At 34.4% G+C, this 12,878-nt stretch overlaps 1 long non-coding RNA gene across 1 annotated transcript; it reads left to right on the top strand.

Moving 5' to 3' along the window:
* Window positions 1-1,029: 1,029 nt before the first annotated feature.
* Window positions 1,030-7,521, top strand: LOC127545289 (uncharacterized). Its single transcript, XR_007949624.1, has 3 exons — window positions 1,030-4,263; window positions 6,961-7,101; window positions 7,300-7,521. It is a non-coding gene; the product is annotated as an uncharacterized LOC127545289 (long non-coding RNA).
* The last annotated feature ends 5,357 nt before the right edge of the window (window positions 7,522-12,878 follow it).

Here is a 12,878-nt window from a genome sequence, read left to right as displayed (position 1 = left end):
GGGAGAATTTATAACTTTTTAAAAAAATAGCTTTTTATTTAGAAGTTACATACATGGGTAATTTTATAGCATTGACAATTGCCAAACCTTTTGTTCCAATTTTTCCCCTCCTTTCCCTCACCCCCTCCCCCAGATGGCAGGATGACCAATACATGATAAATATGTTAAAGTATAAATTAAATACAAAATAAGTATACATGTCCAAACAGTTATTTTGCTGTACAAAAAGAATCGGACTTTGAAATAATGTACAATTAGCCTGTGAAGGAAATAAAAAATACAGGTGGACAAAGATAGAGGGATTGGGAATTCTATGTAATGGTTTTTAGTCATCTCCCAGAGTTCTTTCACTGGGTGTAGCTGGTTCAATTCATTCCTGCTCCATTGGAACTGATTTAGTTCATCTCATTGCTGAAGATGGCCAGGTCCATCAGAATTGATCATCATATAGTATTGTTGTTGAAGTATATAATGATCTCCTGGTCCTGCTCATTTCACTCAGCATCAGTTCATGTAAGTCTCTCCAGGCCTTTCTGAAATCATCCTGTTGGTCATTTCTTATCGAACAATAATATTCCATAATATTCATATACCACAATTTATTCAGCCATTCTCCAATTGATGGGCATCCACTCAGTTTCCAGTTTCTCACCACTACAAAGAGGGCTGCCACAAACAGAATTTAGAACTTTTGAAAAAAAACTGTTAAAATAGTTTTTACATGAAATTGTTAAAATGAAATATTAATTTTAAAAAATGAATGAGGAATCTATGCTATTTGATGCATATATTTTAAACTGATATTCGTTTATTGCTTATGGTATCTTTCAGGAAAATATACTATTCTCATTCATGTCTTTTACCTAAGTCAATTTTTGCTGTTGCTTTGTTTGAAATTATGATCACTATTCCATCATTTTGTTTTTCATCTGAAACATAACAGATTCTTTTCTAATCAATTATTTTAACTTTGTGCATATTTTTCTATTCCAATTATGCTTATTGTAAATAATATTGTTGTATTCTATTTCATGATCCATTTTGCTGTCTTCTTTTGATTTATGAGTGAGTTCATTCTATTTGCATTCAGTTATAATTGTTAGTTGTGTCTTTCTCCCATTCTATTCTCTTATATTTTTACTTCTCTCTTTCCCACTCCCTCTTAAAGAATTATTTTTATTTCTAATTTTTCCTTTAATCTACCCTCCCTTGCATTTAGTTTTATTGTCTCCTTTTCCCCTGTTAAGTGAAATGTATTTTTGTACCCAACTATGTGTGTGTAAAGATATATTTTTCTTTTTCTTTTCTTTTTTTACAGTTCAGATGAGGTTCAAGGGTTATTCATTCCCTTTCTATTCCTTCCTTCTGAACGAGTATGAATTTCTATTTTGAACCCCACATACGTAAGATAAATTCTCCCATCCTTCTCAGTGCATTCCTTTTCCAGTATTCTTCTATTATTTTAAGATCATCAAAGCATTATAAAATGACTCAAAACACCTCTAATTAGATTCCCCTCTGTGATCTCTGATGATAAAAAGAATTCAAAGAAGACAAAGATATCATCTTCCCGTTTTAGAATGTTTATTTTACTTGGTAAATTATAATTGCTTACTTATATCTACCTTTTCATTTCCCTCTTGACTCCTGTATTTGCTATTCAAAGATTCTCTGAAGTTCTGTTCTTTTTATCTGATACACTTAAGAGTTATCTTTTTATAAAAAGGTTCATTTACCTTTCTAATCCAACCCTGTAGAATTGTATTCAGTTTTGCTGGGTAAATTATTCTTGCTTGTAAGACTAGGTGGTGTTTTTTTTTTTGTTTGTTTGTTTTTGTTTTTGTTTTTGCTTTCTGGAACATCATATTTCAAGCCCCAAAGTCTTTATAATGGTGGCTGCCAAATTTTGTGTGATCTTGCTCATGGTTGGTACTTGAATTCTTCCTATCTGTTTACTTTCAATGATTTTTTTAAAATAACTTTGATTGCTCTGGTTGTAATTTTCTGGATGTTCTCATTTTGAGATTTATTTCAGAAAATGACTATTGGACTCTTTCTATTTCTGCTTTGTCCTCTGGCTCTAGGAGTTCTCAACAAGATTCCTTTTTTTTTTTTTTTTTTCATTTTATTATTTATTTATTTTTAAATAGCTTTTTTATTTAGAAGTTATATGCATGGGTAATTTTTCAGCATTGACAGTTGCAAATCCTTTAGTTCCACCTTTTTACCTCCTTCCCTTCACCCCTTCCCTCAGATGGCAGGTTGACCAATACATGTCAAATATGTTAAAGTATAAGTTAAATAAAATATATGTATACATGTCCAAACAGTTATTTTGCTATATAAAAAGAGACGGACTTTGAAATAATATACAATTAGCCTGTGACGGAAATAAAAAATGCAGGCAGACAAAAAATAGAGGGATTGGGAATGCTATGTAGTGGTTCATAGTCATCTCCCAGAGTTCTTTCCCTGAGTGTAGCTGGTTCAGTTCATTACTGCTCTATTAGAACTGATTTGGTTCATCTCATTATTGAAGTGGACCATGTCTATCAGAATTGATCATCATATAGTATTATTGTTGAAGTATATAATGATCTTCTGGTCCTGCTCATTTCACTTAGCATCAGCAAGATTTCTTTTTAAATACTTTCTTGAAATGTAATACTTAGGCTCATTTTTTTGACTATAGTTTTGAATTAGTAAAGTGATTCATAAGTTAATCTCTCAGTCTTTTTTCTAGGTCAATTGTTTTTGTATGAAATGCCTTAAGTTTTCTTTTATTTTTTTTCTTTCTTTTGATATTGTTTTACTATTTTTTTTCTTTTTTGCTGATGAATTGGGGTTAAGTGATTTGCCCAGGGTCACACAGTTAGAAAGTGTTAAGTATTTGAGGTCAGATTTAACCTCAGGTCCTCCTCACTTCAGGGATGATGGGCTTTATCCACTGCACCACCTAGCTGCCCCGTGTGTTTACTAATTCTTAATAACTTGAATCATTAGCTTCAATTTGGCCAGTTATAATTTTTTTACACTTATTTTCTTTGGTGAGGTTTTATACCTCTTGTTTCATCTGTGGTCAGAGCCACAGAGCTGCTATTTGCTTCTGAATTTGTTTCTTATTCAGTATACAATTAAGGCCTATATGGCTGCTTTCTCTCACTGAATCTAGATGCAGGTTCACTCCTCAATGGCACTGGATTTGTGACCCAGAATTAGACAGTGACAGAACTGCTAGATGATACCTGTTCCCACAATCTCTGGGCCCTCTTACTACCCTATTACGCTCTGCTCCAGTTTACAGTATACTCCTATTTCAATTCCTGGACCCTGGAATACTTGTATGTTGTGCTTCTGGTCAGATGTCTCCAATGTCTATAGATCTTTCTGTGTCCCAAAAAAAGTGAATCATCATGATATTTTTCTTGGATTTTCAGATCAAGATTCAATCTGGTGCATTTTCTAGATTTTTATGGAAGAACTTTATGAGTCTTCTTGCTACATCTTGATTCTGCCTTCAGCACTTTTTTAAATAGAAGGAGGAATCAGTCTAAAAATCAGAATTAGAGTTATAAATCCACCAAGTATCTGCATGAGAATATTACAGTAGGGGAGCTGCAAAACCAACCAGAGTAGTATACAATATTTCAGCAATACATCAGGGACACAAGGCGGTCTTCAAGGAGGTTTTATTCTATCTGAGAAACATACACATAAATAGTTGCATATCCATAGATGTGAAATAAATACGAGGTCATCTGTGGGGAATGAGAACTAGCAGCTAGGATAATCAAAAAAAGCTTCATACAGAAGATGGGACTTAAAGTCTTAAGCATTTCTAAGAGGCATAGACAGAGATAAATCATGGAGGCAGGAATTAGAGGGCCTTGTATGTGAAAAAGTAAGATCCATTTAGGGGGCAATAATTCTTAATAAAACTATACAAGTAGGTAGGAGATACAATATAAAGCAATTTAAATATCACTTAGCCACAGTCTCCAAGTCAACTATTCCCCATTCCTTCACAAAATGGGGATTATGATTCATGACTGCATGGTCTTCAGTCTTCTCACATCCATCCCAGACACCCTTCTACCTCACCAAGGAATTTGAGACAGTTACTCTCAATCTGGTTGAACTTATCTATGAAGATGATTTTGCAGGGTGTGACCACTGAGCATGCTACAGTTTCTTGGAGCTACAGGTGAGAACTGAGTGCCAGGTGGACACCAAAGATGAATGAGCAGCCCTGAAGAGAGCTTGGTAAGTCCTCACATCAGAAGTGCTAGTCCTCCTTGAACACTCTTTCCCCCATATAGATGAAGAAAGGGAATGAGGTTCCAAATATTAACATGAGATCCTAGCTTGGCAGCAAGGTGGAGGTCTTAAAAGTGAGAAATGGAGCCAGTAGTGAAGTAAGCATGGTTTGGAACTCTCATAAAATGATAGTTTAAGCTCTAGGCTTCATTACAAAAGAGGAACACAGCAAAGGAACTTGAAGGTGAAAAGGATTCTGGTGTGGAAATAGAAAAGTTTGGAAAATGAAGAATGGAACTGAAAGTGCTTAAAATGTCCTTTCCCTGCTATAGGAAGCTGGACTGGAATGAAGTAGACAGAGAGCCTAGAAGGCATGCTTCAGATAGGAATGGATCTAGGATATTTTTGAGCTGAGGTGAGGAAGGTAGCATGAATAGCTCAAGACTCCCTGTGTGTGTAACCACTCTATTATTGGTCATTCCTTGCCTCTTCTCTCAGCCCCTGTAATTAGTGTTTGAAACCTCATTCCCTTTCTTCATCTCTACTTCTTGCTTAAGCCTGAAATGGGTACCCAAATTGTCAGTTATGGGAGGGGAGAAAAAACAGAGTAACTCAGTGGACAGACTTTAAAAAAAATAGATTAAAAAGAAAGAAGGGGGACAATTTTAAACATGGGATTTGAATAAAGGCTGCTAGTCCCCCAGCCCCTGAATAGTAGACTAAGCCTCAAAAACCTCAGGATGTGTTTTTAGTCTCTATGCTAACTTTGTATCTAGCAAAACTTTCTATAATTTTTAATGTGCTTCCAGAGAATTCAGTTATTCCCTGGACAACCTTGTCAGTCATGGAAGAAGAAAGACTAGACTAGCCCAGGGGACTTTTCAGGCCTCAGAAACCCCAAGTAGGGATAGAAGCAACTTGGTTAGAGTCATCCTAAGTACTCAAAAGTAAGAAAAGAGTTAGAAAAATCTGAGAGTATGAATTAGAAAAAATGAAAAGATGGAAATAAAATAAGTCTGAGACAATAGCCCAACTCTCTTATCTTTTTACTGGCTGACTCCCACACTTGACATGCTTTCCCTCCTCACCTTTGCCTATTGCTTCCCTGACTTTCAAGATTTCTTTCAGATTCCACCTCCTATAGAAAGCCTTTAGTGAATTCTCCCCTTCACTACTATGAGATTGCCTTCCATTTATATCACATACATCTTGTATATACATAGTGATTTGCTCCTGTTGATGTATGAATAAACTCTTTATTAATTAACCCCACCTCTCTATTATTGAGTTCTTGGCCTGATAAAATGCTAGCAGATCCAGTTTAGCTGGTCCTACCAATATCTAGTTATCTTTGAGAGTTAAGTAGGTCAGCAGTGAGAAACAGAGATAAAGGTAGTAAAAACAAAGGGAAAAGGTAGCTGAAGGAAAAGCAGTGAAAGAAGAAGAATGAGTCATATTGGAAATTTCTTGAAAGGAGAATGAACCTTAAGTTTAACATTGTATTACCTTAGCAATGAAGGAACACATGAAGAATCACTGTAAACATCTTATTAAGAGGATACTGCACTTAGTTCAATAAATCAAATCCTGGTCAAAATTTGTAGTTTTATATGTGCTCAAAACACACATACACATATATACACATACTGCCTATTTATATAAGTAATATGACATGGGGCAACTAGACGGGCAGTGGAAAGAACACCAAGCCTGGAGTAAGGAAGACTTAAGTTTAAATAACTTAATTCAGACACTTAATAGTTGTGCGACCCTTGAGTCACTCAATTCCAGGTGCCTCAGTTTGCTCATCTGTTAATTGAGCTGAAGAAGGAAATGGCAAGCCACTCCAGTGTCTTTTTCAAAATAACCTCAAGTAAAGCCATGAAGAATTGGATCCAAGTAAATCAACTGAATAACAAAACTGTAGCAACCACCAAATGACTAACCTAAGGTATAGGATGCTATTACTATTTGAAGTCATCCTTTAGGAAATTTGAATACATTTGGTAAGAGAAATACCTGATATATGTTCACAACTTTAATTTTGCTTCAGTCTTATGATAATTTTTCTAGGAAAATAAAAATTCCAGAGTAATAGCATGATATTATTTTGAAATAGAGAAGCTAATGTATGTAGAAGCACTAACATCGAAGACAGTGTGATATAGCTACATGGCTCTAACTAGGAATTAAGAGAACTCAGTTCTTTCAAGTAAGGGTTCCATCCTTCATTGACTGTGTAACTTTGGCAAAGTTACTTCCTTTCATGATGCCCCAGGTCCTTCATCTCTACAGTGATAGGGTTGGACTTGATAATTCATAAAGTCCTTTTAAGACTTGACATTTACTGCCTGAGCATGAAAGGTCTAGAGAGTTCTTGCTCACCAGGATATCAGTAACATTGAAGCTATTGCTTACCCCTCATCAATAAATCTTCATCTGAAGGGCTTTCAACATCCTGGTTTATAAAAAAAGAAACCAAGGTCAATAATTGAGTCTGCAAGCTGTATCATCTGAGTTATTGGTCTGATGAAATGACTATTAGAGCACAAAAGTTGGGGTTTACTTTGAAAAGTGTCAGGATAAAAAACAAACTAAGTAAAAGAAAGTATATTGCCTATAGGAATATATTATTTTATCCAAAATCTTAACTTTATTGCTGAAGTAAAAATGATCATAACATTGTTGGTTTTTGTCATCTAGAGTCCATTGACTACATGCCTAACAGGACTTGATGATAAATGCATTATCCAGTAAATCAAGCATCCAGGTCCTTTGGAACCCTCCACTCTGAATGGACATCATCAATATTGAGAAATAACTATCATTCATGGTGACTATAAAGTAAGGGTGTGTGTATGTGTGTATAATTATAACATAGCCTGGATTATTATCAGCCCAGAATTATATATGAAGATAAATTTAAGTACACTATTAATAGAAAGCAATCAGCAACGGTACCAGGGTGGGTACATCTAATCCTTAGAATCTTTACTTTGGACTGCTTCTCCTCATGAGGTCTTGCCTTATTCCTTGTTATAGGTCCTGTTGAAGAAGGAGGCAAAACAATAGACTGGAACTGGAACCAGATATACTAGACACAAGGTTGATGGAGTAGCTCTCCTAAAGCAGATTTGTTAATTTTCTTAATTAAAAGAAGAATTAAATAAACATTAAAAAGATTTAATCAATTTAAATTAATGTGTAAGATGAAATAAAACAAATTTTCTTTCATATGTTAAAAAAAATTTTCTTTCATATGATTAAAAAACTCCCAGTATCAACAGAAAATAATAGGTGATTTTTCTAGTAGTAGTGAAATATTTTCTCTCTTTATTTATTTGCTTATCTATCTGTCTATCTATCCATTTATTCATTTATTTTGCTGAGGCAATTGGGGTTAAGTGACTTGCCCAGGGTCACACAACTAAGAAGTGTTAAATGTCTGAGGTCAAATTTGAACTCAGATTCTCCTGACTTCAGGAATCTCTGTAAGGGTCCATTAGAGAGGCCAGGCAAGCACAGTTAGGATATAACACAGGTCTATGGCCTGACGGACCCCAGACGTGGTGAGATAAGGGTACATATGGATTTCCTTCGTGGGTGGGACCTCCAGCCACTGTGGGAATCCTAAACACTCCGAAATTGCATCAAGAACGGGAAGTATCTCTATTTCTGATTGACTATACCTATGACCTCATAGACCTGATATAAGCTCAGTGGAGGAGGAGCCCAACTCTTTTCATCTGGAGCTCTGTCAAGGAGAAGGGGCTAAGAGAATGCAGGAGGTCATAGAACCTTATAGGATGAGGTATAAACCACATGAATAAAGTCTAAGCTAGCCTGATAAAACTCTGGAGTGCTCTGTTGTGCTTAAACTGCGTCCATATGAGATAGCAGGCAGAGGATTTCTGAAGGCCTCAGGAAGAGGTAAGATTGACATTAATATTTACCAGAGATTTCTCTGACGCCCTGGGAATTAGGAGACACTGGCAATAGCAAATGCAATGATAGCATGTTGCAAGTCTCTATCCACTCTGTGCCAAATAGCTACCCCTGATGGATTGTATCTTTCCAACTGTACACAATCTTTTAGAATTTTTTATTTTCTAACATAAACTAGAAATCAAACATTTGCATATACAAGGAAGGCTAGAAAATGAAGCTTATTTATAAAATTGAAAATCTATTACACATAATTTTAAATGTGTTCATGTGTGTATATATTCACATAATCACATTAAATTACAATGCTATATAATACGGGTAGAAATTGCATGTTATACATATAATTTAACATGGTTACATATTAATTTATATATAAATCATATGCTATGTGCATTTTATATATCATATTAGACATATATACAGAAACACACACAAATTTAATATGGCTGTGCCAACATTGCCCAGTTTGTGATACCTTCTGATCTTTTCTCATTTTCTGTTTATCTATCTATCTATCTATAAAACACTGTATTTTATGATTAAAGTGTGCAACTGGGAACTGGGAACTACTGGTCATGAAAAAAAGTTTTTTTTTTTCTAGATACAACTCAACCATACAGGAGTCATTCTTTTATTTTGACAGCTTAATTTCAAAGTTGTAACCCACTAGGTTACTGGAGATAGATGCGTTATACTATAAGATTAAATACTGAACTAGTTGCTTTACCAAACGTGACTTCATCCTGTGACCATATTTTAATTCCATTCTTTGCACATTTATTTTCCCTCCATTGATTGAATTGGGCTATCCATGGCTCCAAAAAGCTATAGAATGTACAGTAGTCACACTCTGGTTAAAAACATCTCAGTAGTTAGACTAAACCAAACTAAACTGGGTTGAGCGTAAATTATCAAATCCATCAGCGAATTAGAGGATGTCTATATTAAACACGTCATGACTTCCCCTGGTAGGAATGGGTAGATGAGGACAATTTGTTCCAATGGCCACAAAGGTGGCTGAATTACCATGCTGTGTGGCACTTGAAGCTTGATCATTCATTGCATCCTGGGTCATCACGGAATTTTGACTTTTGTCTTGTTACTGGATTTCCATGAGAGAGCAAAGCTGACAATTTCATGAGAACACTATCCCCATTTAAATCCAATTTACACACAAGTCAAGACATCATTTCATGTCATTGGTCCTCTTCAAAAATGAAGGATAAACAATTTAAGGTTTACCGAGCATGTTACAAATATGATCTCATTTTATCCTCACAACAACCCTGGGAAGCAGGTGCTAGTATTATCTCTGTTTTACAGTCGAGAGTGGTTAAGTGATAAGTCTAGGATCATGCAACTAGAGTCTGTGGCTGGATTTCGACTCAGGTCTTCCTGATTTCCTGACTCATATCACTTAGCTGCCTAATAATTACTACATTGAATGGGAGATGTTGTAAGCTTGGGAGAATGAAGCCACAGAGTACTCTACCATTGGTATAAGACTATTGTGGGTTCTCTAAAATGCCAAAATGTTTCTCAAGCAACATTGCAACTATTGTAACACATAACATGAGGCTTTTCAAGTTTCAGGCTGCATATCAAAAGAAACCTTAAAGATGATTTGATAGTCTCCTTTTCTCCAGTTGTGGCACATGCCAAAGCTATAATATCTCTGTGACAAGTTCTGTTCCTGACATTTGGAGGTGATAATTCTCCTGAAAAGGAAGGGAATCTCCCATAATCATGTCTTTGCTCTGATTGGAATCTAGTTTGCTTTATTCTTTCAAATCTCAACTTTTCCCTCATATGTATGAGGAAGGAAAGAAAAAAATTATTAAGTATCTACTGCATGCTAGACATCATGTTTGGTGCTTTGCAACTATTTCATCCTCAGAACAACCCTGGAGTGGGATAAATGCTATTATTACCCTCCTTTTACAGATGAGGAAAGTGAGGTAGAAAATGTAAAAGGGTCACAAGCTAGTAAACACATCTGAGGCCATATTTGAATTAAGATTTTCCTGATGCCAGACCAACTGCTCTGTCCACTATTCTATCTAATAGCCTGTGAAATGTGATCAGCACTCTAGTCATTGTAACTACATGAATGAACTAGGCAACATATTTAGAGAGTTCTTTCATTGGCAGAAAGATTGTGAACTTTATTTCAAACTTTTCTTCTTCAACGAGGAGTTTAATAACTAGTTTCCAAGTATTTTCCCTGATCATAATCTCACTAGGGTTGTTAGAACATGAACAAATAGAGACACTGAGCACTTCACATCTTCCCAAATTATTAAGTATTGCATTATTATATTGATTACTATAATTTGATGATATTAGTATCTTATCAGAATACAAATCTTATCAAGTGAGATCATATTTGTACTTACCAACATGCCTGGCACATAGGAATTTAATAAATACTTTATATTTCCTTTCCTTTTCCCTATCAAATTATTCATTTTCCCCTATTTTGTTCACATTGTCATCAGGCACTCAGCACCAAATATCCTTGAACTGAAAAACTTCATTCAAATGCATGTACTTTAAAAAATATGAATTTCCATAGTTACCATTTTATTTTTAAGTTATACTCTGTATATACAGCAATTCAAGACATAACAATAAATAGCAAGATAAAGTGCTGAGAAAATGCACACATAAGGAAATTCATTAGCTTTATGTTTTTAGAACAAGTTACCTTAGTTTTTTTCATTCTGTAATATGGATAAAGATGATGCCTAACATTTATTGTATTAGAAATATTGTACTTGCTCTTTTATTCTGTATTTCCTTGGGTTATGGATTATATTGATAAAAGAATGGTGCCAAGTGTTCATTTAGAAATATAAATAAAAATAATAATGTTTTGACTTTGAATTTGGGGTAGCAGAAATCTATTTAGGATGTCCTCATCTATATAAGCAGAGTAAGCAGACTTGTGTAGCTGTGACACTGGAGGATTTGATTATACTTATAGAGGATAATAGTGGACCTGTAATCTTCCCCCTTTTTTTCAGAATGACTGTTTTATTATTTTACAAATAAGAGAGCAAGATTATTTCACTGATTAGAAAGAGGTAAGATTGAAAATGGTATAAGTGAAATTTTAAAGCAGAGGAAAAAACAAACTGCTTTGAATAGATCTGGCACTTTAAAATTACTTGCTTATTGTTAACTTTTTTCTGGTTCACAGAAAAAAAGAAGTTTGTATAAATTAGGAAATAACTAAAATATGTGTTTTATCATAATATATGCTTACTTATATACAAAAAGAGAAATTATTTAAGAGAGAAATCTGAATGGAAGTTAAATTTAATTGGAAAATGCTTTGTGTTACTTCTGTGATTAATATAACTGTACTTAATTATTGTTTAAATAGAACAGATTTTTGTAAGCTGTTAAAGATTTTTATAATTGCTAAAGAACATCTTACTGGATTTTCAGAACATTTCAGCAAGACTAGAATTAAAATTGTGTACTATATTCCTTTCTTCCCTTCTAGGAATATGAGAGAAAGATGAAGTGCTTTCATTTCTTAGGGAATAACTAACTAATTAGCAACAATTCAACAGAGATTCACCAGTATGAACAAATAATGGCAAAACTGCACATTAAGAAATACATATATTTATTAAATTGTTGGTTCTATTTAACAACAGTATACACTAAAATTAAAAGGGAAAAATCCAATGAATTAAAGATTAGCAAATAATAGTCTGGAATACTATTGAAATAACAAGAAAAAATTAAGGGGTGAACAAAATAGGACTATGAATTTTAGTAGAAGTAAAATACTGGTGGGTCCTCCCTTGGATAAATTTTTGATAACTTAGAAACAGAAGATTCTCCTGATGGCTAAAGAATGACTAAACAGTGCAAAAATTAAGTTATGTAAAATCTGGAATAAATCTGAAAGAGATTCAGCTGCTAATTTGTTTTGGCTCCAGTTCAGCGCTTTTCAAAATTGCAAATTGAAAACATTAAGGCTAGTTATTGAAAAATCTTATTCTGATCAAATGAACTTTTGTTTTTGCTTAGAATCTTTAAAAAATAATGGTTTCTGTTCACCTGCTCCTAAAATGATTTCTTCTTTATATCCTTTCCTTCCCACTCCTCTTCAGTCTCTCCTACCTGGTACCTATTTCTCAATCAATGTGGTTTCTAATCTTACACTGTTGGACTTGCTGCTAAACAGACTTTCATTTCTTTTTCCTTTACTTCTCTGTCTTACTCCCCTCCTGTTTCAAGGGGAAATTTGATTTCTTTTGAACACAAAAAACATGCACAACAGTGATTTTCTACAGGTGTTTTTCCTTTCTGGGAAAGAATTGTATTTAATCTAGCTAGCCAAGGTATTCTGTTAAATATAAGACATCATCAATCTTTTAGTCCCTGTGATCTCTCCACATGGTGGATGAGTATTCTGAAGCTGTCATAACCCAATTTCAGGCCACATTTAGAAATTATAACTCAATCTAGGGAGACATCATTAATTTAGTGGAAATTTACTCTTCCCAGGGAAAAGAACTGCTATTATAAAGACTGCAAATAGACAAGCTCCATCAGGAAGGAATACCCTGCTGGCCCTGTGAATATTACAAATTGACCATTACAAGACTCTCAATGGTACCCAATATCTCAGTTGATCACAACAGGTTACATCA

This window comes from Antechinus flavipes, chromosome 1 (genome assembly GCF_016432865.1).
Source record: "Antechinus flavipes isolate AdamAnt ecotype Samford, QLD, Australia chromosome 1, AdamAnt_v2, whole genome shotgun sequence".
NCBI classification, from domain to species: domain Eukaryota; kingdom Metazoa; phylum Chordata; class Mammalia; order Dasyuromorphia; family Dasyuridae; genus Antechinus; species Antechinus flavipes.
The sequence above is the reverse complement of the archived record's forward strand: the minus strand, read 5'-3'. Positions and strand labels throughout refer to the sequence as shown.